The sequence below is a fragment of the Triticum aestivum genome, chromosome 5D (genome assembly GCF_018294505.1).
Source record: "Triticum aestivum cultivar Chinese Spring chromosome 5D, IWGSC CS RefSeq v2.1, whole genome shotgun sequence".
NCBI classification, from domain to species: Eukaryota; Viridiplantae; Streptophyta; class Magnoliopsida; order Poales; family Poaceae; genus Triticum; species Triticum aestivum.
The window spans coordinates 434,720,602-434,726,255 of record NC_057808.1 but is presented as its reverse complement, the minus strand read 5'-3'; positions in this window follow the sequence as shown (position 1 = coordinate 434,726,255).

Here is a 5,654-nt window from a genome sequence, read left to right as displayed (position 1 = left end):
CAGCCATGTCAGTATGGCAGCACCCCAGTCCTCGGAGATGTAGGTGGCGCGATTCGGTGAGCCAGGGACGGGATGAGCCCACACCTCTGAGTATTTGATGGAGCCGTCTCTGCCGACAGAGACGTCCCGGTCACAGGACAAACGGCCCGGGGTCATCTTGTTGGGCACCACAAGCACAGGCAAATGGATAAAGCGGAGGACGTCATCATTGCGGAGCAGATCACCGATGAGGATGCCATTCCATAGGTCTGTTGGGTAAACTTCAAAGTTCAGGTTCAGGGTTTTAGGTGTCGATAGTTTTCAGTTTCGTCAGTGTTTTCAGTTTCGTCAGATAAGCCCGAGCTGCGACTCGGTTTTAGTTAGAGTTTTTAGCGGCGCCCTGACCCGATCGTGGGATGGCACGAAAGCGCGAGGGGCGCTGGGGCGGCGTCCACTACTCGCACGAGCTCCGCGTTTCGTTGTAATTCGGTTGGAAAACCTCTGAATAAAAGTGCAGAAACAGAAAAGCTGCGGCAAGTTAGCAGCGCAAAGACCCTCTCCCTCTTCGCACTCACTCTCGTGTAGAACTCCGGTGATCGCCGGAGCCAGAGCCGTCGAGGTCTGCCTGACAGTTGGTATCAGAGCCCCGTTGCTCGATCACCTGTGGAGATGGCAGGACCTGACAGCCCGGGGAAGACAGTGGTGGATTCAGGGAATAGTGGAGGCGGCGGCGCCATGGTTGTACACCAGCGCGTTGTCCGCGACACCGGCGGGGCCTGGCCCATGCTAACGCGCACTAACTACGCGGACTGGGCCCTCCTGATGCAAGTGATGCTGGAGGCGCGCCAGCTCTGGGTCGCCGTCAACGACGGGACTCCGGAGCGAGAAACAGATCGCACGGCAATGGAGTGCCTGCTGCGATCGGTGCCGCCGGAGATGGTGTCCACACTCGCCGTCAAGCCCACGGCGAAGGACGCTTGGGGCACGATCAAGACAATGCGGCTGGGCGTGGCGCGTGTTCGCGAGGCCAAGGCGACGTCTCTACGCCGCCAGTACGAGGCAATCAAGTTCAACGACAGCGAGGGCATCGACGACTTCGGTATGCGCCTATCCTCTCTGGTAACTCAGCTTGAGCTACTTGGTGACAAGATTGGCGAGCCCGCCGTCGTCTGCAAGTTTCTCTCGGTCGTCCCCAAGGCCTACTCGCAGATGGCGTGTGCGATCGAGACACTGGTCGACCTCAACACTCTGGCGCTCGAGGAGCTCATCGGGCGGCTGAAGGCCGCCGAGGAGAGGTACGATCTGGACGGCGCTCCCTCCGGGGGTGATGGCGGCGGTGGCAAACTGCTCCTCACGGAGGAGGAGTGGTTCGCGCGTCTGAAGCTGCGTGAAGGGGACGGATCGTCCAGCAGCAACAGCCGTGGCCGTGGGCACGACAGAGGGCGCGGCCGCGGACGCGGCGGTCGTGGCCAGAACGGCGGCCGTGGCACCAGCAGCGGGACAAGTCTAAAGACATCTGCCGCTACTGCAAGCGGGCGGGGCACTGGGCGCGCGAGTGCAAGGCCCGGCTCAAGGAGCAGGCGAATCTCGTCCAGGCCGGCGGTGAGGACGAGGAGCAGAGCCTGCTGATGGCCCAAACCTGCGGGCTCTCTGACCACAACTCTGTCAGCGTAGACGCCGCGCCGGTCCACCTCGTCGAGGACACTGTCCAGGTTCTCCTCGGGCATGAGGGGAGCGGCGGCGCCGGGAGCGGCGTGTGGTACTTGGACACGGGCACATCCAACCACATGACTGGCGATCGCGCCGTCTTCGCCGAGCTCGACACGGCTGTCACCGGCACCGTCAAGTTTGGGGACGGCTCGGTCGTCAACATCTGCGGTCGAGGAACCATCCTCCTGGCGTGCAAGACCGGCGAGCACCGCGCGATCACGGGGGTGTATTACATCCCGCGGCTGCGCTCTCACATAATCAGCCTGGGCCAGCTCGACGAGAGCGGTTGCCAGGTGCTGATCCAGAACGGCGTCCTGCGCGTGCACGATCGGGAGCGTCGCCTCCTCGCCAAGGTACAGAGAGCACCAAATCGCCTGTACTCTGTTGCGTTACGGATCGCGCAGCCCGTGTGTCTTGCAGCGCACAGCGGCGGTGACACGGCGTGGACCTGGCACGCGCGCTACGGGCATCTCAACTTCGACGCTCTGCGTAAGCTAGCGCGCCAGGACATGGTGCGCGGCCTGCCCGTGGTTGAGCATGTGGATCAACTCTGCGACGCGTGCCTGGCGGGCAAGCAGCGGCGCACCGCGTTCGCACAGCAGGCCAAGCACCGTGCACAGGAGCGGCTGGAGCTCGTGCACGGCGACCTCTGCGGGCCGATCTCGCCAACGACACCGAGCGGGAAGAAATACTTCCTTCTACTGGTGGACGACGCAACCAGGTTCATGTGGCTCGTGCTACTCGCAACAAAGGACGAAGCTGCAGCGGCGATCAAGCGCGTACAAGCTCTCGCGGAGTCTGAATCAGGGCGCAAGCTGCAGACGCTGCGGACGGACCGCGGTGGAGAGTTCACGTCCGGCTCATTCACGGCGTATTGCACCGAGCTGGGCGTCAGCCGTCACCTCACCGCCCCGTACTCACCGCAGCAGAACGGTGTGGTGGAGCGCCGTAACGGCACGGTGGTGCGCATGGCCCGGAGTCTTCTGAAGGCCAAGCGCGTTCCCGGTGAGTTCTGGGGTGAAGCGGTCACGACGGCAGTGTTCCTGCTGAACCGCGCGCCCACCAAGAGCCTGGACGGCGTGACGCCATTTGAGGCATGGCATGGACGCAAGCCGAATGTGCATTATCTGCGCACTTTTGGGTGTGTAGTGCATGTGAAGGACACCCGCCCTGGACTCAAGAAACTCGACGATCGCAGCCGGCCGATGATCTTCGTCGGCTATGAGCCCGGCACCAAGGGCTACAGAGCCTATGACCCAACAACTGGGCGCGTGCACATCACACGCGACGCCATGTTCGACGAAGGGGCGCACTGGGACTGGGCAAGAGAGGAAGGCGCCGTGAACACGTTCAGTGGGGCCGACACGTTCGTGGTCGAACACCTGGTGAGCAAATCTCCAGGGGTGACAGATGGGGGGGGGGGGGGTGCAGCCACCTCGCCTCCGACCACACCACCAGCGTCTCCAGCACCGTCAATAGCAGCTTCATCAAGCCCAGCACTGACAACTCCATTTTCTGTCAGTCCAGGAGGGGTGGAGCTGGTGTCGCCACCAACATCGTTCAGCGACAACGTGCTCAACGCGGCAGACGACATAGAGCGAGAGCACCGTTTCCGCACCTTGCAGAACGTGCTGGACTTCGGCCCGGCGGACGACCCAGACGAAGAGCTACACCTGCTGGCCGCTGAGGAGCCGAGCTCGTTCACTGAGGCAGAACAAGAATCGAGTTGGCGGGGCGCCATGATCGAAGAGTTGAGCTCGATCGAGGACAATCAAACATGGCAGCTCACTTCTATCCCTCCTGGGCATCGCGCCATTGGCTTGAAGTGGGTTTACAAGGTCAAGAAGGACGCGCGCGGGGAGGTACTCAAGCACAAAGCTCGGCTCGTGGCGAAGGGCTATGTACAGCAGCATGGCATCGACTACGACGAGGTGTTTGCCCCAGTAGCGCGCCTCGAGTCAGTACGGGTGCTGCTGGCACTCGCGGCGAACGCGGGCTGGGCCGTTCATCACATGGACGTCAAATCGGCGTTCCTGAACGGCGAGCTCCAGGAAGAAGTCTATGTGCAGCAGCCACCGGGATTTGTCGTCGCCGGCAAGGAGCATCTTGTCCTGCGCCTGAACAAGGCGCTGTACGGCCTGAAGCAGGCTCCCAGAGCGTGGAACACCAAGCTGGACACATGTCTGAGCAAGCTGGGGTTCACGCGCTGTCCCTCAGAGCACGCGGTGTACGCACGGGGCACGGCGACCACACGCCTCATCGTGGGCGTGTACGTGGACGACCTGGTGATCACCGGGTCCGACACAGAGGAGATCATCAAGTTCAAAGGAGAGATGCAGAAGCTGTTCAAGATGTCTGACCTGGGTCTGCTGAGTTTCTATCTTGGAATTGAAGTGAAGCAGGCAGAGGATGGCATCGTCATTTCACAGAGCGCGCACGCACGGGAACTCCTGGAGAAGAGTGGCATGGCTGGATGCAAACCTTGTCACATCCCCATGGAGCCTCGGTTCAAGCTATCAAAGGAGAGCACGGCACCACCAGTGGATGCGACAGAGTACCGCAGCGTCGTCGGCAGCCTGCGCTATCTGGTGCACACGCGCCCTGACCTGACCTTCTCGGTTGGGTACGTCTCGCGCTTCATGGAGGCGCCAACTGAAGAGCACCGCACCGCCGTCAAGCACATCTTGAGGTACATCACCGGCACTCTGCATCTGGGCTGCAAGTACGGCAGAGGAGATGGTGAGCCTGAACTCACTGGTTACAGCGACAGTGACCTTGGCGGCGATGTGGACACACGCAAGAGCACCTCCGGGACCCTGTTCTTGCTCGGAGGAGGAGTGATAACCTGGCAGTCACAGAAGCAGAAGATTGTGGCACTCTCCAGCTGCGAATCAGAGTACGTCGCAGCAACCACAGCAGCCTGTCAGGGAATCTGGCTCGCGCGTCTGCTCGGCGAGTTCAGAGAAAAGGAAGAGAAGACAGTGAGACTCAAGGTCGACAACAAATCCGCAATCTCTCTGGCGAAGAACCCTGTGATGCACGACAGATCGAAGCACATCGAGCTCAGGTATCATTTCATCAGAGATTGCGTGGAGACAAAGAGGATCGAACTTGAGTATGTGGCAACAGAATTTCAACTTGCAGACATGCTCACCAAGCCCCTTGGTCGTGTTCGACTGCAGCAGCTGCGCTCAAGCATCGGCATGATCGAGGCAACACCCTGAACGATCAGTTTAGGGGGTGATTGTTGGGTAAACTTCAAAGTTCAGGTTCATGGTTTTAGGTGTCGATAGTTTTCAGTTTCGTCAGTGTTTTCAGTTTCGTCAGATAAGCCCGAGCTGTGACTCGGTTTTAGTTAGAGTTTTTAGCGGCGCCCTGACCCGATCGTGGGATGGCACGAAAGCACGGTCAAGGCGCCATGGCGGGCGAAGCGCGAGGGGCGCTGGGATGGCGGCGTCCACTACTCGCACGAGCTCCGCGTTTCGTTGTAATTCGGTTGGAAAACCTCTGAATAAAAGTGCAGAAACAGAAAAGTTGCGGCAAGTTAGCAGCGCAAAGACCCTCTCCCTCTTCGCACTCACTCTCGTGTAAAACTCCGGTGATCGCCGGAGCCAGAGCCGTCGAGGTCTGCCTAACAAGGTCGACCCAGCCGACTGAACCTCGATGGCCACCGAGGGCGATCACCTTGGTCGGAGTGCCTTAGTAGCAGTCCTCGTGTGGAGGCTCGGTATGCATGGACCTGGTGCTCCATGTGCCTGACCCGGAGTCGAACAGGTCGAGGGCGTACTGCCCAAGGTCGTAAGTTGAACGGAGATTGGCGACCAAGAACCTGCCGTCGCCGGGGCAGCTCAGGAGGGCGACTGACCAGTCGGCGAACAAGCGGGTGGGGTGGGTGGGGAGCACCTCAAGCTTGTTGACGCCGGCACGGTAGATGATGTAGTTGTTGTGGTCCGGGTCGATGTATT